The following is a 27,228-nucleotide window of genomic DNA, read 5'->3' on the forward strand; positions in this document are numbered from 1 at the left end:
TTTAAGACGATTCCTGCAGTGGAACAATCGTCTGCTGATGGTGAGAAACACTTCCAAAACCACATAGATAGATAATTATTCTATGATTCTGATTGGGTTTAATTTTTCAGGTTTAATTTTTCAGGTGTTTAAGACGATTCCTGAGGTCGATCAGTTGCTGATGAGAAACACTTCCAAAACCACAGATTAATAGATTAATAATTACTTTGTGACTTATGATTTTATAACTTTTATTACTTTGTTTTTGTTTCTTTTTCCAGGTTTTGATTTAAAAAATGAATCTGATAACAGTGATTCAGTTAATGTTCATGTGGTCTCCTGTCACTAACAGCCAGTTACTCTTTGATTCTTAGTTACATTATGAATGTTGTTCCATATGACAAATGTTCCTCTTTTTCTCAGATTCCACTGTGATCATTGTGTTTGTGGTATTGGCCTGTGGTTGTGTTGCTGCAGTCATCGCTGTCCTGATTGAAAAAAAAAAAACAACAGGTAAGTCTTTCAGTCAATATCTATTGTAATACTTGTGTCTGAGTTAATATTGACATTAATGTTTGTTCAGCTTTAACTTTTCTTAAATCCTTCAGTTTGTCACACAGGGACTCAGAGATGAATGAGATGAACCAGAGCAACAATTACAGACACTTATGAGTAACACACTTTCATACTATCATCACTCACTTGCATATATTTATCATGTATTCCTAATTATTTATGATCAGCCTCCATCCTGTTGTGTCACTTATTTTGATTCTCACTAACTTGCCTCTTTGACAAATCAGTTTTATTTTTGTAGCCCAAAGTTGCAAATTTGTCTCAGAGAGTTTTACAATCAGTACAAAACATGTTCTCTTTTATGGACCAATGAGTACTTGTTTTATCAAAGAAATATGAAATGTGAAGTGATGCAAACATGTATTAATGTGCTTTTTTCAGGCACGGTCATACAACGGACGTTTGAAGATTTGAAGATTCAAGGAAATTACATTTGACAGCAAGGAGACAAAATTTTTTAGATCACCAGTTGTAAATGTATGAGGTGGAACACTTTAAACTAACTCTGGTGCTGACGTGCTACGGTAAGTATATTGTGTCATTTCCGGTTGCCGACTGTGTCTACTGATAGCGTTGTTGCTGCTCTCAACTCAGTTGATTTTGCTATATATCACATTACTGTGGATTAATACCTGCTGTATATTTAAACTTTCGCTAGTTCTACACAAGCACTCTCAGCGCTTTTCTCTTAGCAACTTTTCTCGCCAATCGCACAGTTGTTAGTTATTTTAGCTCCGCAGCTAGCATTAGCAGCTAACTTCAACTAGGCAGTTAGGGATGGCCTCTCGTTCTCCTGCTCTCTCTTGCTCGGTGTGTCAAATGTTTAGTTATTCCTCTGCTTCCTTTAGTGAGAGTGGTACGTGTAATAAGTGTAGTTTATTTGCAGTGCTGGAGGCAAGGCTCAGTGAATTGGAAGCGTGGCTCCGCACCATGGAAAAACAATCAGTAGCTAATGTAGTTAGCCAGCCCCCAGTATCCGGTGCGGGCCGACCTAGTGTAGCTCCCACTCCCCCGGTAGTTCCTGAGCACCCGGGAAGCCAGGGTTGCTGGGTGACTGTCCGAAGGAAGCGTAGCCCTAAACAGAAGCCCACGGTTCACCACCAACCAGTTCGCGTTACAAACAGGTTCTCCTCCCTCAGTAACACTGTAATGGCAATTTTCATTTTTTGATGTCCTTTCTTTTCCTGTTTTTCCAGTTTACCATTACTACACAGGTAGGTTAAGTTAGGAGTGATCTTACACAGATTCAAGAACAGATTTTCCAGTCCGTTGGCTGCCGTTTAGTTTGTTGTTTTATTGAAGTCTTTGTACATGTCATGAACATACCGGGTTTCTGTCCTGCCGGCTGTAGTGTGCGTCTGTTCCCGATCTGGTAAGAACTGTATGTGCTCCACCTGCCTGTGCCTCCCGTTTCCTGTCACCTATGCAACTAGATATACAACCCTGTGCATCTAATGACCGCCACCCAGTGTCCAAAATAATACTGCAAGTTATAACTAAACAAATAACTAAACAAATGACATGCGATTGCAGATTCCAAGTGAGGTTTTGGCCATTCTCTGTCTGGCTTACAGAGAAAATCTGGTCCCTGGATCCATCTTTTGCAGTTCAAGAAGCAGTCTGCTGTTAGTCCTCTAGAGGCTTCATCTGCAGGATTTTCCTTTGTGTTAACATATCTCCATTGTGATACATCAGTAGCATCCCTTATAAAAGAGGTCCTGTTTGCTACAAATGTTTGGAAGCGTTTGGTTTCATTGTTGATGTATTTAAACACCGTTGTGCTATTGGTCCAGAAGATGGATTTGTCCAGTTGAAGCTGTAATTCCTTTCGCAGCATTGTGTCAACTTTGACAGCTAGGACTGCAGCTGTGAGCTCCATTCGGGGAATCGTTACTTGTTTCAATGGTGCCACTCTGGATTTTCCTATTATGAATGCAACATGCGCTTCTCTGTTATAGTTTTCCAGTCTTATATATGAGGCAGTACCATAGCCACTTTCACTGGCGTCTGAAAAGTGGTGTAGCTGTGCAAATCTGATTTGACCAAAGCTTGTGGGCTTCATGCACCGGTCTACTTTAAACTCTGCCATCTTGTTAAGGTCTGCTAGCCATCCTGTCCACCGATACAAGAAGGTTTGGGGTATGTTTTCATCCCATCCAAGTTTTTTCTTACAGAGCTCCTGCATAATCAGTTTGGCTGGCAGAGTAAATGGTGCTACAAATCCTAAAGGATCGTATATAGAGCCGACTACGGACAAGATGCCACGTCTGGTGTATGGTTGTTCCTGTGCAGCAATTTTGAACTTGAAGACATCTGTTTCAACACACCAGTGCAATCCCAGGGCTCTTTCCATTGGCAGATTGTCTTTGTCCAAGTCCAACTCCTTAGTCTCTTTGGTTCGGTTTTCTTGGGGAATGGATGCCAATACAGCACAGCTGTTGCTGATCCACTTTGACAGCATGAATCCTCCCATTTTGCAGAGAGCAGTCAGGTCTCTTACCATTTGAACTGCTTCCTGTTCCGAAGGCAGGGATTTCAAACAATGATCTACATAGAAGTTGTTCTTTATTGTGTTTGTTACCTCTGATGGAAAGTGACCTTTGTTGTCATCAGCAGTCTTCCTTAATGCAAAGTTTGCACAACTTGGTGACGACACGGCTCCAAAGAGATGTACTTTCATCCGGTATTCAACAAGATCTTGCTGCACATCACCATCAGGCCACCACAGGAATCGCAGATAGTCAACATGCTTTTCTGATACTCTGACTTGATGAAACATTGCTTTGATGTCAGCCATCAAAGCAACCGGCTCTTGTCTGAATCTGATGAGAACTCCAATGAGTGAGTTGGTAAGGTCTGGACCCTGCAGCAATTGGCAGTTAAGTGATGTTCCTTTAAAGACTGCACCACAGTCAAACACTACCCTTAAGGTTCCTTTCTTTGAGTGATACACTCCGTGATGTGGGATGTACCAGAGTTCTCCATCGCTTCGATTCAGCTGGTCGACTGGTACCACCTCAGCATAACCATTGACAATCATTTCTGTGAGGAAAGATGTATATTCATCATGAAATTTCTTATTCTTGGCAAACTTGCGTTTCAGGCTTTGGATGCGCTGCACTGCAATGCAACGGTTATTTGGCATGCTGGGCTTTTCTTGTGTGAAAGGTAAGTCTAGGCAGTAGTGTCCATCTGTCACTTTTGCTGAGCGATTCACAATGTCCAAGAATTTTACATCTTCCCTAGACATTTCCTCTGTTTCCTTGCTGGTTCCTTCACTGAAGTCATGATTGTACTGTTTGACCAGTAGCTCCTCCAAGTTTACAATGGATATTCGATTGACAGCAGCAGCAGGGCAGCCATTTTCATCCCTTATGCTTTTGTCTCCTCTCAGGGGACCATAGATGACCCACCCCAGTAGGGTCCTCACAGCATATGGTCCATCCCCTTGGCTGTTGACCAGCTCCCAAGGTTCCAATACCTTTGAAGCATTTGTCCCGATGAGTAGGTCAATGCCAGAGTCTATTTCATGAATCTTGATATCCTTCAAGTAAGGCCATTGTGTCAGATCTTCTTGTCTGGGAATGTTGAGCTGGGAAACAGGCATGGTTTTATGTGTGAACACATCAGATATTTGAATGAAATAGTCTTTGTCCAGACTAGATATTTCCAAACCTGAGATATGATGACTGGTCACAGGCTTCACTTGGTTCATGGTATGTAAAAGAATATTGGTCCTTTGCCCTGTTATGTTCAGCCTTCTCATCAAGCTTTCTGTGCAAAAGGTAGATGTACTTCCATGATCCAAAAATGCATATGTTTGCAACACTGTGTCCCCCTTTTGGCTCTTTACTTGTACTGGTACAATGGAAAAGGTACAGTTTTCATCACCGGCCCCAATATGCCCACATGTATGAGGTGAGAGAACAGCATTACTCCCAGTTGCTTTTTCACTCTGTTCTGTATGTTCTGTTTTTTTTCCTTTGTCCTTTTGTTCAATGTGAAGTATTTCAGGATGATTTTGGTTGCACACATCACAAGTCAAACGACTCTTGCAGTCTTTGCTCATGTGTCCTATTTTTAAACATCCAAAACAGACTCCCTTCTCCTTTAAGAAGTCTAATTTTTCTCTGTGCATCTTCTTCCTGATCTGTGGACACCGCCCCAATGTGTGACCACTCTTGTTGCAGAACAAACAAGAACTTTGAGAATTGGTAGTAGGTACATTTCCTTTCATTCCATTTGTTGTCAAATTTTCTTGTACTGATGTTTTTACAGGTGTTACAGCTGTTGCAAAACTGCTTCCTCTAGGTCTTGACTTTTCTCTTGTTTTAGTAGAGCTTTTGACAGTTGCAGCTGGCTTAGCATCCTGAATGTTTCCAAAAAGTGGATCTGATAGTATCTTCACTTGTCTCTCTATGAAGTCTACCAGGTCAGGAAATCTAGCTCGGTGTCCACGCTGCTCCTGTAAGTGACATGCTCTACTTCTCCACTTGTCTCTGAGCCTGTAAGGCAGTTTCAGAAGGATGGTTTTCATATTGGAAGCAACATTCATTTCCTTCATATAGGTGAGATGTTCCACTGCAGTGCAACAACCTCTGAGGAACAGTGAGAATGCTTGCAATGCTTCCACATCCTCTGATTTGATCACTGACCAGGCAAATGCTTTGTCCATATATGCAGTGGCAATCTTATGTTCATTACCAAAATGTTCTTTGAGCAGATCTTTTGCTCTTTGATAGCCCTGGGCTGGGGGCAGATGTTGACAGCTGTGGACTAAGTCTTTTGGATGCCCTCTTGTATATTGCTCTAGAAAATGCAAGCAGTCACTGTAGTCATCACACTTTTTTTCCACTCCTCTCTCAAATGCCCTGCTGAAAACTTCGTACTGTAAAGGATTACCATCATAAACAGGAATGACTCTTGGTGGTAAAGTAGAAGAGAGACTTTGTTGAGCCAGGAGAGCAGTGATGTCATTTTGCCTCTGTATTAGGTTACACATATCACCTTGATTGCCATCATTCAATACAGGGGGTGTAGTGCGAACATACCCCTGCATACGACTCTGTACATTTTGCCTTTGAGGAGAATATTGTATTAGATGGGTTGTATCATGAGGTCGAACAGATGGTCCGTGAGCTGTTTCTTTTGGTCTAACAACCTGTTGCTGGGAAGAAGAGTTAGTTTCAATCAACACATTCTGTCTTTGCTGCACTTGATCTGGTAAATATTCATTTGCGTGTTGATTTAATTTAGCTGATGTTTCATTTTGAGCAGTTCCTTTTCTCAAATAAGAGTTCATGCCATCAGAAACTCTAGAGCTGCTTCTTGATCCCAGAGCCTCAAGTATGTTGATTTTTGCATTGGTTGCTGCCAGTTCAGTTTCTAGTTCCAGTTGCTCTTTCTTTCTTTTCAATTGTTCTTCTTGTGCCTCAAGCTCATGGTTTTTCTTCAGGGCAGCAACACGTTCCATGAGAGCAGCCTTTTCTGCCTGAGCTTTAATGCGAGCAGAGGATGTTGAAGATGCACGTGATGAAGAACTGGATTTGTGCTTTGATTTAGGTTTTGAGGCATTTGAAACGCTGTCATCAGGTCCAATGTCATCTGAAGTTACTACACTTTGTAGTATGACACTTTCAGCAATGGAGTGTGCAATTTGCTGTCCAGCCTCAGGCAACCACACCTTTACATCTTGTATAAACCCTTTAAAGATTTCCATTTTTAGTTGAAACCACTGATTTTGCTTTTCAAGTTCATCTTCAGGCAGTGGTAAATTCACCAGTGATTCATGGTTTTCCTTGGCTTCATCACAGAGCTTGATTAATTGAAACAAATTAGATTGTACTTCTCTTGCATTTTCCTTTGATTTCATGAGCTCTTTCAGCATTTCCATCAACTTGTTAGCTTGTTTACATTTCCTGTTTCTTGTCTTCTGACAATTTGCAATGAACAATTCCAAGCCTTTGGCAGTGTGTTTGATAACCCTTTTTTCCTTTTCAACATCGTCATCTTGTGACTGAGCATCAGACTTAACAACAGATTTGTTCACTGTCTCTTTAAGACTTGTTGACGAAAGCCGTATGCTGCCGGCACAATGTTTCAAATAGCTGATCGATGTGCGATCGTAGCTTTCAGTCTTCAGTCCACCAACTCCATTATAATAGCCGTCTTCCAATACAGCTTTGCATATAGCTTCTCCAATAAAGCTTAATGCTTGCATGTACTCACTCAGTTTGCGGTTTTCAATCACCGTCAGGTAAGCGCAGGTGACGAAGATGTCCACCTGGTTTGGTAATGGCGGCGTCCTCTTTGTTGTTCCGCAAGACAATGCTCAGTCCGTCTGAATGAATCACGAGCTCCAATTTCACTCGAAGAGCGAGTTCTTACTTCGGTGTAATGGCAATTTTCATTTTTTGATGTCCTTTCTTTTCCTGTTTTTCCAGGTTATCATTACTACACAGGTAGGTTAAGTTAGGAGTGATCTTACGCAGATTCAAGAACAGATTTTCCAGTCCGTTGGCTGCCGTTTAGTTTGTTATTTTATTGAAGTCTTTGTACATGTCATGAACATACCGGGTTTCTGTCCTGCCAGCTGTAGTGTGCGTCTGTTCCCGATCTGGTAAGAACTGTATGTGCTCCACCTGCCTGTGCCTCCCGTTTCCTGTCACCTATGCCCCTAGATATACAACCCTGTGCATCTAATGACCGCCACCCAGTGTCCAAAATAATACTGCAAGTTATAACTAAACAAATGACATGCCAACAATCAACATAAATGGCTCCTACAAACACACCTGCTGAGAAACCAACTCTGATTATTGGCAGCTCCATAGTCAGAAACGTGAAGTTAGCGACACCAACAGCTATAGTTAAATGTATTCCTGGGGCCAGAGCAGGCGACATTGAGTCAAATTTAAAACTGCTGGCTAAGAATAAACGTAAATATGGTACAAAAACAATGTCGGACTCATGTATAGCAACATGTCACAATTCAACCACTGGCTGCCGAGGGGAAGACCTGGTCTGATTAGGAGAGATGGCATACATCCCACTTTGGATGGAGCTGCTCTCATATCTAGAAATATGGCTGAGTTTATTAGTAGACCAAAACCATGACAACCCAGAGTTGAGACCAGGAAGCAGAGCTGCAGTCCTACACGCTTCTCTGTGCTTCCATTGGAGCAGTTACCCACCCAAAACCACATAGAGACTGTGTCTGTCCCCCGACCACTTAAATCAATTAAATCCAATGTAAACAAAAGAAGAGTCATTCATAAAAATATAGTAAAAATTAAAACCACTACTGCAATAGTACAACAAAATAAGATAATTAAATGTGAACTCTTGAACATTAGATCTCTGTCATCTAAAGCTGTTTTAGTAAACAATTTAATTTCAGATCATCATATTGATTTATTTTGTCTTACTGAAACCTGGCTGTGTCATGAAGAATATGTCAGCCTAAATGAATCCACTCCCCCCAGTCATATTAATACTCACATTCCTTGAGACACTGACCGAGGAGGAGGAGTTGCAGCCATTTTCAACTCAAGCCTAATCATCAACCCTAGACCTAAATTTAATTATAACTCATTTGAAAGCCTTGTTCTTAGTCTCTCTTAGCCAACCTGGAAAACTTTACAGCCAGTTCTATTTGTTATAGTGTACTGTCCTCCTGGCCCGTACTCTGATAAAAACTCTGACAATTCAGACAGGAATTCAAACTTAGTCCTCAGTACAGATAAAGTAATTATAGTAGGTGATTTTAATATTCATGTGGACATCGATAATGATAGTCTAGGTACTGCATTTATCTCATTATTAGACTCAATTGGCTTCTCTCAGTGTGTAAATAATCCCACTCACTGTATTGAACATTTACTTTTTTTCCCACAAAATCCTATTCTATCAGATCATTTTTTAATAACTTCTGAATTCCTATTACTGGATTACACACCATTAGACAAAAATGTCCTCACTAGATGTCTATCTGATAGTGTTGTAGAAAAATTTATGGCAGCAATTCCATCAGTACTGAATTCAATGCCATGTCTCAATACTACAGAGGACTCTTCTGTTAACTTTAGTCCCTCTCAAATTGATAATCTTGTTGATAGTGCTGCAGGCTCATTATGAATAACACTCAGCTCCATCGCCCCCTTAAAAAGGAAGATAATAAAACATAAGAGGTTAGCTCCATGGTATAACTCCCAAACCCGCAAATTAAAGCAAACATTTCGAAAACTGGAAAGGATTTGGCATTCCACCAAAGTGGAAGAATCTCGCTTAGTCTGGCAAGATAGTCTTAAAACATATAGGAAGGCCCTCTGTAATGCCAGAGCCGCCTATTACTCAGCATTAATAGAAGAGAATAAAAACAGCCCTAGGTTCCTTTTCAGCACTTTGGCCAGGCTGACAAAGAGTCATAACTCTATTGATCCATATATTCCTATAGCTCTCAGTAGTAATGACTTTATGAGCTTCTTTAATGATAAAATTCTAACTATTATAGACAAAATTAACCACCTCTTGCCCTCAACAGGCACCGTTTTCTCCCCAAACACAGTCACCCTAGAAACAGCTGTAAATCCTGACATACATTTGGACTGTTTTTCTCCAGTCGACTTTTCTGAACTAACTTCAATGATTTGTTCAGCTAAACCATCAACCTGTCTCTTAGATCCCATCCCAACTAGGCTGTTTAAGGAAGCCTTACCCTTAGTTAGCACTTCTTTACTAGATATGATCAATCTGTCTGTAGTAACAGACTATGTACCACAGTCCTTTAAAGTAGCTGTAATTAAACCTCTTCTTAAGAAGCCTACTCTTAATTCAGGCATTTTAGCCAATTATAGACCTATATCTAACCTTCCATTTCTATCTAAGATCCTTGAGAAAGCAGTCTCTAATCAGTTATGTGACTTTCTACATAACAATAGTTTATTTGAGGATTTTCAGTCAGGATTTAGAGCGCATCATAGCACAGAGACAGCACTGGTGAAAGTCACAAATGACCTCCTAACTGCATCGGACAAAGGACTTGTCTCTGTACTTGTCCTGTTAGATCTTAGTGCCGCATTCGACACAATTGACCATCAAATCCTTTTGCAGAGACTGGAACATTTAATTGGCATTAAAGGAACTGCATTAAGCTGGTTTAAGTCCTATTTATCAGACCGATTTCAATTTGTACAAGTTAATGATGAATCCTCTGTGAAGGCAAAAGTTAGACATGGAGTTCCACAAGGTTCTGTACTTGGACCAATTCTATTCACCTTGTATATGCTTCCTTTAGGTAATATTATTAGGAAACACTCCATAATTTTTCATTGTTATGCAGATGACACCCAATTATATTTATCAATGAAGCCTGATGAAACCAATCAGGACATAAAGACCTGGATGACCTGCAATTTTCTACTACTAAATTCAGATAAAAATGAAGTTATTGTGCTTGGCCCTAAACACCTTAGAAACACATTATCTAATGATATAGCTACTCTGGATGGCATTACCCTGGCCTCCAGCACCACCGTAAGGAATCTGGGAGTTATCTTTGATCAGGATATGTCCTTTAACTCCCACATAAATCAAATTTCAAGGACTGCCTTTTTTCACTTACGTAATATCACAAAAAATCAGGCACATCCTGTCCCTAAAAGATGCAGAAAAACTAGTTCACGCATTTGTTACTTCTAGGCTGGATTATTGCAATTCCTTATTATCAGGCTGCCCTAACAAGTCTCTAAAGACTCTCCAGCTGGTCCAGAATGCAGCTGCACGTGTTCTGACTAAAACTAGAAAAAGAGACCACATTTCTCCCATTTTAGCTTCACTACATTGGCTTCCTGTAAAATCTAGAATAGAATTTAAAATCCTTCTCCTAACTTACAAAGCCCTTAATGGTCAGGCACCATCATATCTTGAAGAGCTCATAATAATTATCCACTGCACTCCCAGTATGCAGGCTTACTGGTGGTCCCTACAGTCTTTAAAAGTAGAATGGGAGGCAGAGCCTTCAGCTATCAGGCTCCTCTTCTATGGAACCATCTACCAGATTCAGTCCGGGGTGCAGACACCCTCCCTATGTTTAAGAGTAGGCTTAAAACTTTCCCTTTTGATAAAGCTTATAGTTAGAGCCGACCAGGCTCGCCTTGGATCAGCCCTTAGTTATGCTGCTATAGGCCTAGACTGCTGGGGGACTTCCTATGATGCACTGAGCTCCTCTCTCCTCCTCCTCCTCTCCATCTGTATGTATTCGTGTAACATCAATGCATGTCACTAACTTTGCTTCTTCCCCGGAGTTTTTTGTGCTTTCTCATCTCACAGGAAAAACCTGGGTCCTGGGCCGAGCCTTCGCGGTCCTTCACAGTCCTGATGGCATCCTTCCCTGTCTATTGATGCTTATGTCACTGACGATAAACTGTAATGATCTGCACCACTAAGTTGTACTACTTGTACCACTCTTACACTGCAAGTAAAGGAGTTAAACAACAATGATGACTCTGTGCTCTCTGACTGGAGCCCTGTAGTGGTCAATCATAACACAGACCAGTTTCAGGGGGTCAAGTACCCAACACTTATTGTAGCATACCCCACCGAAAGATGGTCTGACACTTGAACTGATGATTTTAGGTTTAATGACAATCCCAAAACCAACGGAAGAGCTGGGTACAAATCACAAAACAAACAATATATTAGCCACCTTACATAGCTTAACATTAGCTCGTATTAAGCTAAAGCTAACTCAATTAGTTAAACAAACAGTAATATAACGTTACGTAAATTACTTTAAGAACTAACCACACATTAATATTACACTAAATGCTAACCTTGTGCCTCTTCGGGGGGTGCTAAAACATTGCATTTTTCCTTCTTAGTTCTTTCATCTTACTGTTTATCTTTACTGTTTATCTTTACTGTTGCGTGAAGCAGGAACTGGGCGAGTACCAGAATGCCGCCTTCAAAATAAAAGCCCTTCTAATCAAAATAGGAAATAAGGCACTACAAACCTGAAACAGATCAAATATGTAATAAAAAACATATTGTAACAAAATGATGTTCAACAGGGCTATCTTTTCTTTAGAGCTAAGACATAAATTGGGTTATTTACACTCCCACCAAAATTATGAATGTTTCATAATAAATGATATGAACTATGAATAATTTTCACATTAGGAATGATAATGTTTGCTTACAGTCATGGGCTTAAGAAGCCTCTAACAACAGAACTAACTTCTGCACTGGTTGCTCTAATATGGAACGTGTACCAAGGCGTTCACCCTTCTTGTTCAGTCTTTTATCTCCTACTGAGATTTTCACTCTCCTTACAAGTCCATCTTTACCACTGACAGTCTCTAAGACTCTTGCGAGTCTCCATTCACTTCTGGGCAACAGTTCATCAATGTCCATCACTACATCACCCACTTGTATATTTCTCATCGGCATGTGCCATCGTCGCCTTGTGGTGATGTTGTGAAGATACTCCCGTTTCCAGCGGCTCCAAAACTGCTCTGCCAGATATTGTACACGCCGCCATCTTTTTGCTCCGTACAAGTCCTCTCTGGGGAATGTGCCAGGGGGAGGCAGTGCTATGCTGGATTTCATATTGATCAGATGATTGGGGGTGAGTGGCTCCATGCTGTCAGGGCTATTTAAGTTATCCACGGTGAGGGGTCGGCTGTTGACTATAGCCATGGCTTCATAAAGTAGAGTCCGTAATGAGGCATCGTTGAGTCTGCCATGAGAAAGTGATAGAGTGGAGTTCAGGACATTCCTAACAGTCTTTATCTGGCGCTCCCACACGCTGCTTGCATGACTGGAGTGGGGTGCGTTCATGACAAAGTCACACTGCTTTTGTGACAGAAATGTACAGAGTCTCTGTGTGTCGAGCTCCTGCAGAGCTGCCTTGAATTCATTCTTTGCGCCAACAAAGTTAGTGCCTTGGTCGCACTGGATTTGACGGACTGCAACTCGAACAGCAATGAAGCATCGCAGGCCGTTGATGAAAGCATCGGTGGACATATCGTCTAGCATCTCGATGTGGACGGCCCGTGAGCAAAAGCAGGTAAAGAGCAGGCCATATCGCTTATGCTGTTTTCTTCCCTCTGTAGTAACAAAAGGACCAAAACAGTCCATACCACAATATGTGAATGGTGGGGAGGGCTCTACACGTTCTGTAGGTAGGTCACTCATTCTTTGGCCCTCTGGAGGTCTCCTGAGCTTACGGCAAGTCACACACTGACGAATGTATGAAGCAACTGCTCGGCTCATACCAGGGATCCAATAGCCATTGGATCTGATTTCATTTGTGGTGAAGCCTTTTCCCTGATGTTTTGTCTTTTCGTGGTTGTGAGCTATTATTAGTTTTGTCACATGATGCTCTTTGGGGATGACAATCGGGTGTTTGAATGAGTCAGCAAGGGATGAGTGGCGGAGTCTTCCCCCAACCTTGAGGATACCGTCCGTGTCTAGAAAAACATCAAGGCGGTGCAGTTTGTTGCAATGTGGTAGTTGACTTCCTTTGTTTAACAGCTGGATTTCCTTCTCATATGCTTGACTTTGCAGGTCTTGGATTATGACACGTTCAGCACTTTCCTGTTCACTCACTGTAGAATGAACACATGATTTGATTTTCTTAGCCCGTCGCAGAAGGCGGGCCACAGCCTTGGTGGCTCGGGACCATGATGAGAACTTGGACAGACGGTCGGCAAGACTCACTGGTTCTGTGGTCTTTGTTTGCAGTGTTTGTGACCTTTTGATTTCTGGATCTCCTATGCTTAGGTCCGGTATTACATCCCTAGGTGCAGGTATTTCCTTTTCCCAGAGGAACATGGGACCAGTAAACCAGTTGGATGTGAGCAGTTCATTTACAGTTTTTCCCCGGGATGCGCCATCCGCTGGATTCTTATCTGTGGGGACATAAAGCCATTGCTGGGGACTTGTGCTATGGCGGATCTTCTGGACCCGGTTGGCGACAAAAGTGTGAAAGCGCCGTGCATCATTATTTATGTAGCCTAAGACTACCTTTGAGTCTGTCCAGAAGTACTCTTTCCCTGGTGAGAATGAAACCACTGCTGCAGTTAATTCAAGCCTTGGTATTGTAGTCAACTTTGTGGGAGAAACACGGGCCTTTCCTATCACAAGAGAACAGTGAATCTCTCCTCTTTGGTTTCTGACTCTCAGATAAGAGCATTGTCCGTATCCACTGGCGCTCGCATCTGAAAAGTGATGCAACTCTGTATCTATGACCTCTCCAAAATTGGCAGGTACATAACATCGAGCTATGTTTACTTTCTGCAGGTTGGCAAAGTCGTGACGCCAGCTCTCCCACCGTGGCTTCAGCATCTCTGGTAGGGGGTCATCCCAACCAATACCTTGGTGACACATTTCCTGTAAGATCCTCTTTCCTTTGAGAACATAAGGCGCAAGGAAGCCGAGGGGGTCATATATGGAGGCAACAGTAGACAGTATGCCTCTACGTGTCGCTGGTTGGTCTTTCAAGGTGTTGTTGAATCTGAAACTATCCCCCTCTATGCTCCAGTGAATCCCTAGCGCTCGCTCCAGCGGTATAACGTTGAAGGTCAAATCCTTTGTCTTAGCATCTATCGCACATTCTGACGAGGGTACACTCTGTAGAACAGCATGGTTGTTTGACACAAATTTATGAAGACGGAGACCACCTTTGGCACATATCTCTCTTGCCTCGTGTGCCAACTGAATGGCCTTTTCCACCGTGTCTGTACTTGTGACTCCATCATCCACATAAAAGTCTCTGGTGATGAACTGGGATCCTATTGGATGTGAAAGACTGTTTTCCTTGGCTAGATATTTCAGGCCATAGTTCGCACAGCCAGGGGATGACACAGCACCGAAAAGATGTACCTTCATTCGGTATTCCTGAGGTTGTGTCTTTGTATCTCCATCTTTCCACCACAGGAAACGCAGGTAGTTGCGGTCATCCTCTTGGACATGGAACTGGTGAAACATTTTCTCTATGTCACACATGAGAGCTATGGGATGCTGTCTGAACCGTATGAGGACGCCCGTTAGGTTGTTTATCATGTCTGGCCCTGGAAGAAGGTGTTCGTTGAGGCTTGTGCCGGCGTGCTTTGCAGAACAGTCGAACACGACACGCAGTTTTTCAGGCTTTTTAGGGTGGTAGATGCCATGATGGGGAATGTACCATCGTTCACCGGGAGTTCCATCTTCGCATACCTCCTCGACATCACCTCTCTCAATGATTTCTTTCATGTATGTTGTGTAGTCTCTTTTATATTTCTCATCCCTGTAGAACTTCCGTCGTAGATGACTGAGCCTGATTTCAGCGAGTTTCCTGTTGTCAGGTAAGTGTGGCCGTTGCTTAAAGGGCAGAGGCATCTCATAATGTCCCTGGTCATTTTTCCTTATGCCTTCATTTAGTTTGCTCAGGAAAAGAAGATCCTCTTGTGAGACAGTCTTGTCGTCTCTTTTAGTGTCCTTAAAGTCCGACTCCAGGACACTTATCACATCCATCGGTGTTACTGGAGGGAGTTCCTTTACTGTGACTCTGTGACACAGACTAGAGTCTGTTTCATCAACGCATGGTGTTGAGCAGCCAACAATGCTCCACCCCAAATCTGTAAGAATGGCATAGGGCTCGTTGTCTTTTCCTGTTAACACCTGTCTGGGGGTTAGTGCTCTGGGACAGTTGTATCCAATTAGGAGTCCTACATCACAGCTAAGGAGAGGTGGCACCTTATCGGTGATTGCTGTTAAGTGAGGCCATCTCTTTGCTGTTTCATGAGTGGGTATATGGTCACGGTTCCCAGGAATGCAGTCTTTTGTATATGAAGGAGGAAGGTCGATGTGAAAGCATGAGTTGTAGCCTCTCACACGGAGTCCAGCCACCCTTTGACTCTTCATGATCATGCTCTCTCCGAGCATAGTGGTAAGTTTCAGTTTCACCGGGTGGGAATCTATTTGTAATTCATTACTTATTCCATTGTCAATGAAGGTGCTGTCACTTTGAGTGTCTAATAATGCATAGACAAGCTGTTCCTTAGATGGGTTTGTAGCAGAGGACACCCATACAGGGACGATCATGGAAGTGCTGCATGACTGACCCCCTCTAGTGACATTGAGTGCCATGGCTGCTGTGGTTTCGTTTACTGTGTTTGAAGCTGTGTTCACATTAACTACAAGCCCTTCTCTACCTTCACGTCCTCTGTAGTTCTCATCATGGAGACAGGTAGGATGTCTTCCCTTGCATATATCACAAGTGTGGCGGTGACGACATTCCTTGGCAGTGTGACCGGGTTTCACACATCCGTAACACAGCTTATTGTCCTTCACATGTTTTCGCCGCTCCTCTAGAGACTTTTCCATAAAGTCTGCGCACTTTGGGAGTTGATGCTTGTCATCTTTGCACCACATGCAGGGGATTCTTGATTTTCCACCGCTTGATACTGATTTAACACTGTTTATGGCAGTTTGAGTGTTGAAGACATTGGCTTTGCTTCCCTTTACTTCCTTTGTGTTTCTTTTGTCCTGGAATGAGTTAGAAGAGTGAAGAGCATGTAGGGAAGTGACTGGATTGCATGCTATCTCTGCTTCTACTGAGACAAAGTTAGCAAAATCCTCAAAGGTGGGAAACTCCTTACCTCCCATGAGGGCTGTTGTGACCTGACGATTCCAACGGGATGCTAACCAGTCAGGAACTTTCTGTATCAGCTTTTGGTTTTCTTCACAGTCACTTAATATTTCTAGACCCTTCACATGAGGCATGGCTTGCAGGCAGGCATTTAGGAAGTCTGAGAATGTTCTTAATCCTTCTGCATCCTTTGACTGTATTTTTGGCCATTTTGCCAGCTTGTCCCTGAAAGCTCGTTGGATGACAAATGGCTGACCGTAGTGTTGGTTGAGCTTATTCCATGCATCTCTGTATGCCTCATCATCGTTTCGATAAAAGGTGCCTTCAAGACATTTGTGAGCGGGGCCACTGACGTGCTTCTTCAGGTAATAAAGTTTATCAGCTGAAGAAATACCTTTTCTGTCTACAAGTGACTTGAATGAAGCCTTCCATTCAATGTAGTGGATTGGATCTCCACTAAACACTGTGGGCATTGGCATCGGGAGTCTGTTTATGGCTATGCTGTCTTGAATTGCTTGGGCCAGATAGGACATGTCTGTAGGGGATGCTGGTGCGACAGTGTGAGGGTTTTGGTGGTATACAGGGGGGCTCTGTTTAATTTCTCTGTCATAGATATCCAGTCTGGCACGAGCTGCCTCCATGTCCCTTTCTGCTTGTAGACGCTCTAATTCAGACCTCTGCATGTCTAATTCCTTCCTATGGTGCTCCTCCATTATTCTTATTTTTTCCTTTTGCTTTCTTTCTTCTTGCATTACTTTGTATTGAGCCTCCCTCGCAGCTAGCTCTGCGGCTGCATCAGCCCTTTTTGCAGCTATGCTTGTTGATTCAGAGTGGTGACTGGCACCTGACAGAGAGGCAGTACCATATATGGAGTAAGCATAGTCATGGGCTAGTAGTTGATGGAGCTGGTGTCTTTCACGCTCTGCATCAAAATAGCCATCTATTGCTGATAAGCGTTCATAGACTATTTTCATAATGTCTTTAGTTACAGCCTCACATGCATCTATTTTGCGTCTTAGTTCAATTGATGGTGTGGCACGCTCTCTTATTTCATTGTAAGCTCTCATGAGTCCATCTTTTCCTTTTTCAATGGTGTCTGCCATTGCAGCCAATTCTGTTTCTGATATGTCTTTCTTTAAATTTTCTTTGGATTTTCTGATTTGAATTTTCCATTGTTCATACATGCTGAGCAGTCTTTTTTCCTTTTTACTCAATTCCTCCTTTTGGTAGGCGAGCATTTTCTCTGTGGGCACACTAGGACGTTCTGAACGACGTGGTAATGTTAACCCATCAGTGTCATCCATTTTGTGTTGAAGCTCAGCTAGTCGTTTTTCTCTGCTTTCAATTGTCTCCTTTAATTCCTGCCTTGATACGTCTTTATTTTCCTCTTGATGTAGTAAGCTCCTACTTTCCTGTATTTCCGTTTGTAGCTTTTGTATCTGTTCCTTTATGTCATCCATTCTGAGCGTAGTTGTATTCCTTAACGTCTCCTTTGACCATAACGTTCAGTGCTGCAACTTGCTGCTCTGTGTGCCGTGCCGTCGTATCGTGGATTACATAGGCAGCATGGTGTAGCAGGTACAGGCGAAGCTCTTACTGTAGCATACCCAACCGAAAGATGGTCTGACACTTAAACTGATGATTTTAGGTTTAATGACAATCCCAAAACCAACGTAAGAGCTGGGTACAAATCACAAAACAAACAATATATTAGCCACCTTACATAGCTTAACATTAGCTCGTATTAAGCTAAAGCTAACTCAATTAGTTAAACAAACAGTAATATAACGTTACGTAAATTACTTTAAGAACTAACCACACATTAATATTACACTAAATGCTAACCTTGTGCCTCTTCGGGGGGTGCTAAAACATTGCATTTTTCCTTCTTAGTTCTTTCATCTTACTGTTTATCTTTACTGTTTATCTTTACTGTTGCGTGAAGCAGGAACTGGGCGAGTACCAGAATGCCGCCTTCAAAATAAAAGCCCTTCTAATCAAAATAGGAAATAAGGCACTACAAACCTGAAACAGATCAAATATGTAATAAAAAACATATTGTAACAAAATGATGTTCAACAGGGCTATCTTTTCTTTAGAGCTAAGACATAAATTGGGTTATTTACACTTATAGTTAGGGCCGACCAGGCTCACCTTGGATCAGCCCTTAGTTATGCTGCTATAGGCCTAGACTGCTGGGGGACTTCCCATGATGCACTGAGCTCCTCTCTCCTCCTCCTCCTCTCCATCTGTATGCATTCATGTAACATCAATGCATGTCACTAACTTTGCTTCTTCCCCGGAGTTTTTTTTTGTGCTTTCTCATCTCGCAGGAAACCCTGGGTTCTGGGCCGAGCCTTCGCAGTCCTTCACAGTCTTCACAGTCCTGATGGCATCCTTCCCTGTCTATTGATGCTTACGCTTGCTGTGATTATTGCTCTCCTGTCCCCCCTCCCCCTTTCCCTCTCTCTTTCTCTCTCTCAACCCAACCGGTCAAAGCAGATGGCCGCCCACCAAGAGCCGGGTTCTGCTTGAGGTTTCTACCCGTTAAAGGGGAGTTTTTCCTTACCGCTGTCGCCAAGTGCTTGCTCATGGGGGAATTGTTGGGTGTCTGTAAATTAAAGAGTATAGTCTTAACCTGCTCTATGTGAAAAGTGCCCTGAGAAGACTTTTGTTGTGATTTGGCGCTATATAAATAAAAATTGGATTGAATCGAATTGAATATATTTGTTTATATATTTCTTAAAAAGAAAAAGAAACAATCTTTGAACAGTTCTTTATTTTCGTATGAAAAGATTGACTTTGAGAAGTATTTGGATGATTTTAAGCTCAGGTAGAACGACTCTCATTTCACTTTGACCTGTAAATGTTATATATCATGCATTTGCAAATCAAACCACCTGTCTTTGTTTTATTTTGTTTGCATTATTAACTTGTTTTTATCATGTGAAAATAGTTTTTGTTTTTGCCCTGTTTCTGTCATTTGTGTAGATTTTTAAAAAATTGCCACTTGAATATTAGTAATGTATTAATATCTGCAAATAAAAATTCACACAATGTTTAAAAGGATAATTTTTGGTGAAATTGGGAGTGTTATTATAAGATTTTGGAGCCAGATGAGCTGTGACAAATAGCTATGATGATTTATTCTCTTATTAAAAGGCAAAACTGCAACTATCAAACCCTCATATTGTGCGTAATAACGTGAAGTAAAACGGTTAGATGCAATTGCGCAACATGGACACCAGAGGTCCCACTGACCTCAAATGTACTGACGAAGAGTTGAGGCGTTTTGAGAGACCAGGGAGTGAAATGAGGCAGCAGAAACTCAACACTGGTCGATCGTAGTTTTATGTAGTAACCATGGATTATTCTGCTCCAGTTACACATTACCTGTAACAAAGGGACACCTCACAGACTGGGAACCAAGCTTGTTTTCGGGGGACTATCATCTGTCAGACTTTCATTTGGAATATCTTGAAAGTTTAGTAGTTTCCAGTTATTTCTTCCACTTTCTTACTATTTCAAACTTTTTATGATGACACTCCTCAGGATGTAAAATCAGTGTAAATAGTGGATCAGTAACAACCAGACATGTCTATGAAGATGGCATCTTTTAAAACTAATCATGTTTTACTTAAAATAACATGTAATCAACATTTTATTGTAGTTTTTTCTTTATAATGAACTCATACACCTGTATCATCTTGTTTTTATCTGAAGGTGTAAAACAGCTTTAATGAAGCAGGAAAACGAGCAGATCAAACAACAAACATCTCGGGAGGAAAATCCAACACGGGACAAACCAGAACTATCATCTCCCATAGTAAGAAGTCTGTTTAGTGACAAACTATAAACCCACAAAACGGTAGTTTCACTACAAAATACAATACATTTGACACTTTGCCACCAAGTATTTTGTAACATCTGTAAATTAATTCTGATATATTGTTTTAAATCAATTTAATGATGCCTCATCCAGTTTTAAAGTAAAATAGATATGTTTGGTTTTATTACTTGCACTATTTACTGCTGCTTCTCGTTTTTGTTTCTTTCTTTGTTTCTTTTTGTTTGTACAAACTTAATAATGCCAAAGATGGAATTACAGGAGAAAACTGAATATCAATGTGTGTATTATTCATGTGTTAAAGTTATGTTCAACAAAATGAAAATGAAAAATTATCTTAAGTCCAAATTCTTCCTGTTTGCAATACCAAGATGAAGTTTTTCTGTAAAACCAGGAACATTTCTCTAATTTTCGCCTCTCAAAGGGTCTCTGGAGTATAGGTACGGTGCCTCCCTGGGGTCAGCTGGGAAGAAAAGGATCCATGTGTAAATCTGTGTTCTCAGATTCATATTCTGCGCGCACGGATTAATAAACCGAGAGTACAGATTTACACATGGGTCTTTTTTTCTAAATTGACCCCAGGGAGGCACCGTAGATAAGAGAAGTTTGTGCCTGGCGTGCGTAACATGCACACAGCCCCTGGCTACAGGTATTCATAGGCAATCAAAGGAAAAAATCTTACATACCATCATTTGTGGACTGACACTTCAGAAAGCCCCGGATTAGACATTCAGTGACATGTTACAGACACATCGGTAAGAACCACAGGAACTGTGGAATTTGCGCATCATAATTTTTATGGACTGTTATTGCTGCTGAGATTTGGTGGAAAAAAAAGAAAAGACGTTTCAGAAGAAAAGTCGCTTTCATTTATCTATCCTGCCTCCATCCTCTTTTCTACGTACACACACCCGTGACCATGAGTGTGATGTTCCGCAAGTACAAAAAAAGAAAGAAACTTCATGTTTCAGTTATTCCGCCTGACTGGATTGTTTCTTTACGTCGTGGGAGACTCAGAGACGTAATACGATGTTTTTATATTACATTTTAGAAACAAATCAGTGTATGTTACTGTTTCATATATAGGCCTATAGTTATTCTAGTGAGAACTTTTTTTTTTTACATTGATACCAACAGAGATCAGTATAATTGAGTTGAAACTTGCAGCAATGATGACACAAGCTGCAGTCATGACGATCTTTTTTGTTTTGGGAATCTTTTCAAAAGGTAAGAGAGAGATGTTACAGTAGTCTGTACTTTTACAGAAGTCATTTATTCTCGGAAACAGCTACGTGTTCTTTGCCTGTTTTCAACATCTGTGTTCACAACAACCAACCAGCAACACATTTATGAGTTAACATGAAGCTTAAAGTGACTCACACACTTTTCACTTTTAACATCACTGTTCAGTCTCTATAATAAAGTTTAGTACTTTACCTGCAGCCTGTCCTACTTTGAAAAACAAAACTATATTTGCTGAAATAAATCATATTTTACCACTGAGGTGCAGTTTCACCATTACATTATAAATCATTTTGAGCAGTTAAATATCAATTTATAGCAGAAATTGTGTTGAAATGTTCACATCAACCTAAAGTTCACACACAGCTTAAACCCCATATTTCTTTTCCTCCATGCAGGTCTAACAGCTGTGATACAAACACAGCAGACTGTGATGGCAGCAGTAGGAGAAGATGTCCATCTCAGCTGTCAGCTCATGCAGTCTAGAGATGTTCTTCAGGTCACATGGCAGAAACTTTCACCTGAGGGGAAGAAGAAGAATCTTGTCTCCTACAACAAACACTTTGGACAAACAGTGAATGCTGGTTTTCAGGAGAAAGTGGAGTTTAAAGATGCTGGACTGCAGAACTGCTCCATAGTTATCAGGAAGGTGATGGATCAGGATGAAGGCTGCTATCTCTGTTTGTTTAACACATTTCCTGATGGTTCTCTGACAGGCAGAACCTGCCTCCAACTCTATGGTGAGCTCCTTTCTTCACTTTTGGAGACATTCATGGTGAATTACAGTTTTAACTTGTTTCACATGGCACATCTTCTCCACCTGCAGGGTTTAAACAATGATGGCAGTTAAATTTATGACATTAAATATGTTTTAAAAAGTGACAGATGCTGCCCCAAATTGATTTGATTTATAATGTTATGAAACAGAGGAAATCAGCAAACTAGTTGATTTTTTTAACAACTTGCTCCATGTGATATTTTTTAATGTTTTGTCTTTGCAGAGCTGCATGAACCCATTCTACAAATCAGAGAATCAAACTCTACTGAAGAGACAGTTGTGTCCTGCTCGGCCACAGGTCGTCCTGCTCCCACAGTAACTCTGAATGTCCCACAACAAGACCTCTACTTCTCTCACAACAGCACAGTCAGTGTCACCAACACCAATGGTACAGTCACCGTCACTACTACAGCTGTGCTGTCTCGTTTCCATGGAAATTACACACAGGTTGGATGTGCAGCACGACTGTTCTCAGTCCCTGAAATTCAGGTGTTTAAGACGATTCCTGCAGTGAAACTGTCATCAACTGTTGGTGAGAAACACTTCAAAAACCACAGATTTATAAATTGATTATCACTTTGTGTGATTATGATTTGTATGGAAAAGGCTTCTTACAACCAAGTATGTTAGCATTTTTATGTTCTATCTTTAGATAATTTTACTACTGAAGGGTAATGCAGGTGTAAGACCTGTCGCTCTGGACAAAATGATAATTATGCAATAATCAAATATTTGTTTTAGGTTGTCAGTAGTCGGAGCTCCTTGTCTGTTTTGAGAAGAAACGTATTAAATCCTGCTGATTTATTCTTGTTTTCCGCAGTCAAACTATGACAGGTGAATGTTTCTTGCTAGTGACATTTTTTATTTACAGAAAACTAAGACAAAAAAGCAAATGTGTAATTTATATGAAATTTTATTACGATAAATGAGCCTGTCTTGAAAACAGCAACGTGTTCTTCTGCCTGTTTTCAACTGTCTGTCTATGTTCACTACAACCAATCAACCAAACAATTATGAGTTAACATGAAGTTTAAAGTGACTCAAACTCTTTTTCACTTTTAACATCACTGTTCAGTTTCTATAATAAAGTTTAGTACTTTACCTGCAGCTTGTCCTACTTTCTAAAGCAAAACTACATTTGCTGAAATAAATCATATTTTAACACTGAGATGGAGTTTCTGCATTACACTATAAATCATTTTGAGCAGTTAAATGTCAATGTATAACAGAAATTGTGTTGAAATGTTCACATCAACCTAAAGTTCACACACAGCTTAAACCCCATATTTCTTTTCCTCCATGCAGGTCTAACAGCTGTGATACAAACACAGCAGACTGTGATGGCAGCAGTAGGAGAAGATGTCCATCTCAGCTGTCAGCTCATGGAGTCTAGAGATGTTCTTCAGGTCACATGGCAGAAACCTTCACCTGAGGGACAGAAGAATCTTGCCACCTACAACAAATACTTTGGAGAAACAGTGAATCCTGGTTTTCAGGGGAAAGTGGAGTTTAAAGTTGCTGGACTGCAGAACTGCTCCATAGTTATCAGGAAGGTGATGGAGCAGGATGAAGGCTGCTATCTCTGTTTGTTTAACACGTATCCTTATGGTTCTCTGACAGGAAGAACCTGCCTCCAACTCTATGGTGAGCTCCTTTCTTCACTTTTGAAGACATATTTGTGGTGAATTACAGTTTTAGCTTGTTTCACATTGATGGCAGTTAGAAATGATGGCTGTTAAATTGTCTGCTTGATGTCATTTTGCCATGAAATGCAAATATTTCAAACCACTAAAAGCGTGTTGTGCATACTCTGCATTTCACACATTTTGCATCCAAATGCCATAAAAGTTAATTTTCTTCACAAATATAACAAGACATGATAGTCATGATATTTAAATTAAATAATTGCATCAAATTTCTCAATTTGTGAAATGAAATGTATTTTAAGGCATAAAAATGAAAGATGCTGCCCTATTGTGTATTTTGTGCACAGGAAATGGAAACAACTTATGTCACAATGTCCAAGAACCCAAAGACTTCTTAAAATGCTTGTTTTATTCAGTCTAAAGCCCAAATATAATATTTGATTTATAATGTTATAAAACAGCAACTTGCTCCATGTGATATTTTTTAATGTTTTGTCTTTGCAGAGCTGCATGAACCCATTCTACAAATCAGAGAATCAAACTCTACTGAAGAGACAGTTGTGTCCTGCTCGGCCACAGGTCGTCCTGCTCCCACAGTAACTCTGAATGTCCCACAACACGACCTCTACTTCTCTCACAACAGCGCAGTCAGTGTCACCAACACCAACGGTACAGTCACCGTCACTACTACAGCTGTGCTGTCTGGTTTCCATGGAAACGGCGCACAAGTTGGATGTGCAGCACGACTGCTCTCAGTCCCTGAAATTCAGGTGTTTAAGACGATTCCTGAGGTCAAACAAACATCAACTGTTGGTGAGAAACACTTCCAAACCCATCAATTTATACATTTATTATCACTTTATGATTCTGATGTTTTTGTTTCTTATTCACTGAACTGTGATCCAGATAATGTTCACATGGTCTCCTGTCATGAGCAGCCACTTCCCATTTTATCTTTGCGTAATCAATGTTGTTTCATATGACAAATGTTCCTCTTTTTCTCAGATTCCACTGTGATCATTGTGTTTGTTGTTTTGGCCTGTGGTTGTGTTGCTGCAGTCATCGCTGTCCCGCTTAAACGAAAATATAACAACAGGTAAGTCTTTCAGCCAATATCTATTGTAATACTTGTGTCTGAGTTAATATTGAAATGAATGTTTGTTCAGCTTTAACTTTTTTTAAATCCTTCAATTTGTCACACAGGGACTTAGAGATGAATGAGATGAAGCGGAGCAACAATTAAAGACACTTATGAGTAACACACTTTCATACTATCATCATTCACTTGAATATATTCATCATGTATTCCTAATTATTTTTGATCAGCCTCCATTCTGTTGTGTATTGTCACTTATTTTGATTCTCACTAACTTGCCTCTTTGTCAAATCAGTTTTATTTTTCTAGCCCAAAGTTGCAAATTTGTCTCAGAGAGTTTTACAATCAGTACAAAACATGTTCTCTTTTTTGGACCATTGAGTACTTGTTTTATTAAAGAAATATGGCATGTGAAGTGATATAATAATGCAAGCAAATATTAATTTGCTTTTTTCAGGCACATTCATACAACAGATATTTGAATATTTGAAGTGATAAATCAAAACTGTCACCTTTGACAGTAAGGAGATGATGGGATTTATTCGAAAAATGTAAATGTATGAGGTGGAACACTTTAAACTATTTGATACACGCCGATCTGCCAAAACATTAAAATCGATGACAGGTGAAGTGAAAAACACTGATTGTCTCGTTAAAATGGCACCTGTCAAGGTCTGGGATATATTAGGCAGCAAGTGAACAGTCAGTTCTTGAAGTTGATGTGTTGGAAGCAGGAAAAATGGGCAAGCATAAGGCTCTGTGTGACTTTGATGCACTCTGCCACATTGCAAAAATTATTCAGGAATGGTTTGAGGAACATGACAAAGAATTCAAGGTGTAGCTTTGGCCTCCAAATTCCCCAGATCTCAATCCGATTGAGCATTTGTGGGATGTGCTAGAAAAACAAGTGGAGTGATCCATGGAGGCCCCACCTCACAACTTACAGGACTTAAAAGATCTGCTGCTAACGTCTTGGTGCCAGATACCAGAGGACACCTTCAGAGGTCTTTTGAAGTCCATGCATCAATGGATCAGAGCTATTTTGGTGGCATGAGGGAGACCTATACAATTTTAGGCAAGTGGTTTTAATGTTGTGGCTGATCTGTGTATATTTGTTTATATACAGTATTTCTAAAAAAAAAAAAAAAAAAAAAATCTTTGAGCAGTTATTTTATTTTCATATGAAAACTTTGACTTTGAGAAGTATTTGGATGATTTTAAGCTCAGCTAGAACTACTCTCATTCCACTTTGACCTGTAAATGTTGTATATCATGCATTTGTAAAACCAATCCATCTGTCTTTGTTTTATTTTGTTTGAATTATTAACTTGTTTTTTTCATGTGAAAATGTTGTATCTAATACTTATTTACCGATGCTTCTTTTTGTTTTTGCTCTGTTTCTGTCTTTTGTGTAGATAAAAATTTGTTGCTACTGGAGCATAATTTAATATCTTCAAATAGAAATTCTGTTTTTATGAATCTTCATGTCTGTCTAGAAGTAGTTTTTGGTTATTGGTTGGTTATTATAAGATTTTACAGCTGTGACAAGAAGCTGTGATGATTTTTCCCTTATTAAAAGGCAATACTGCAACCGTTAAACCCTCATATTTTGCGTAATAATGTGAAGTAAACCAGTTGGATGTGATTGCGCAACATGGGCACCAGAGGTCCCACTGACCTCAAATGTTCTGATGAAGAGTTGAGGCGTTTTGAGAAATCAGGGACTGAAATGAGGCAGCAGAAACTCAACACTGGTCGGTCGTAGTTTTATGTAGTAACCATGGATTATTCTGCTCCAGTTTCACATTACTTGCCACTTTTGTACTTATTCCAAACTTTTTATGGTGACACTCCTCAGGATGTAAAATCAGTGTAAATAGTAGATCAGTAACTACCACACAAGTCTCTGAAGATTAAGACTAATCATGTTTTTTTGAGAATAACATTTAATTAACATTTTATAGTAGTTTTTTCCTTATACTGAACTCATACACCTGTATCATCTTATTTTCATCTGAAGGTGTAAAAAACCTTTAATGAAGCAGGAAAACAAACAGATCAGGCAACGAACATCATAGGAGAAAAATCCAACTGGGGAGAAACCAGAATCAGACTGTAGCTTCACTACAAGTGTCAAATACATTTGACACTTTGCCATTTAATGCTCTACCAAGTATTTTATCACATATATAATTTAATTCTGATATATTGCTTTATATATGGTTCAACGAGGGGAGTCACATCCACAGAGATAAATCTGAGCTACTGACACAACCTCCCAAGGGACTCTCCATAATCTGTTGTTCCCCTTCTCCTTTCCACAAAGTTAGGTTGTAAAAAATAGGCAATAAATGAAAAGTGCAAAGCAAGAATCGCCTTTGAAGTTCTTCCCTACAAGCTGTGCTGTCTCTGTGTTTTGGGTGTATAAATAGG

At 40.5% G+C, this 27,228-nt stretch overlaps 1 protein-coding gene and 1 long non-coding RNA gene across 2 annotated transcripts in view; both read left to right on the forward strand.

The window, feature by feature from the left end:
- Positions 1–27,228, forward strand: part of LOC122976342 (OX-2 membrane glycoprotein-like) — a 51,004-nt gene that overhangs the window by 1,160 nt on the left and 22,616 nt on the right. The window lies entirely within an intron of this gene.
- On the forward strand, positions 547–27,069 carry LOC122976396. Its single transcript, XR_006400925.1, has 3 exons — positions 547–590; positions 7,765–7,769; positions 25,026–27,069. It is a non-coding gene; the product is annotated as an uncharacterized LOC122976396 (long non-coding RNA).

The sequence above is a fragment of the Thunnus albacares genome, chromosome 24, assembly GCF_914725855.1.
Source record: "Thunnus albacares chromosome 24, fThuAlb1.1, whole genome shotgun sequence".
NCBI lineage: Eukaryota > Metazoa > Chordata > Actinopteri > Scombriformes > Scombridae > Thunnus > Thunnus albacares.